Consider the following 1,094-nt stretch of genomic DNA (forward strand, 5'->3'; position numbering starts at 1 on the left):
CAAGCATCAGAGGGATATAAACTTAATGCTGAGTGCTTATTTTTAATTTGCGTAGAGCTGCTTTTTTCTCCGTATTACAATTTTTGACATATGTTTAGAAGGTCTGATAAGGTTACATGATGCCTGAAGGACGTATGACCAAAACAGTAACGAAAGGAGAGCGAAAGAGAACGACGACGACGAAACAGAATACTAGTAACAGCTCATACTTAGCGGAAGAAATTACTCCACGAATTCTTTCCTTGGGCACTAAACCGTTTGTTATTTTCAAAAAGTGATTTAATCGGTTTTTCCTGTGTTCAGGAATGAAAATTGAATTTTTATTGTAAACAGGAATTAAATATACAATTATCTGTACTATTTTGGACATAAAGAAAAAGTTGATTTGTTTGTTTGTTTTGCCCTAAAATGCGATCGAACAAGTGCTTTTTAATCCGTTTGCCCAACTGGTTTTCGATGTGCCTTGACAGTGACAACAAAATTTTGGCCTTATGTTATAAACACGTAATCGTAATGAGTTTTCGTAAAATTAGGAGGAAATTTCACTAGCTTGTGTTTTCAGGAGTTTGTTTAAGTAAGGGTATTTTGAGGCAACGAGGGGATATGTGATTTATTCACCTAGGGCGCAGCCCGAGGTGAATAAATCACATATCCACTAGGTGCCTCAAAATAACTGGCTTATTTTTCACATGGGCGAAGTATCACATGGGCAAGGTATCAACCGTGACATGATTTTGTTCTTTGTTTTGACAAATGTACACTGACAAAGCAAACAAACAAATAGTTTTCCGTGCATACACTTGACAATAGAACAATAGTTGCGAAAAAACGCAGTGGGGTTTACCATTGTAAAACAGCATAATAGCTGCATTCACTGTTTACAAACATTGATGAGCAATTTGTTTTGTTATTCAAATTTGCTCACCGTAAAACAAAAGAACCCTTTGTCTCAATAACCAACAGATCTCTGGTTGGTACATTAATAACAATAGGTGACGTAACGGTGAGTATCGCTATAGACGTTATTTGTTTGCTTTTGGTTTACCGACCAAAACAACCATATGCATACTAAAGAGGCTTTACAATACATTTAA

The sequence above is a fragment of the Montipora foliosa genome, chromosome 9 (genome assembly GCF_036669935.1).
Source record: "Montipora foliosa isolate CH-2021 chromosome 9, ASM3666993v2, whole genome shotgun sequence".
Classification (NCBI taxonomy): Eukaryota; Metazoa; Cnidaria; class Anthozoa; order Scleractinia; family Acroporidae; genus Montipora; species Montipora foliosa.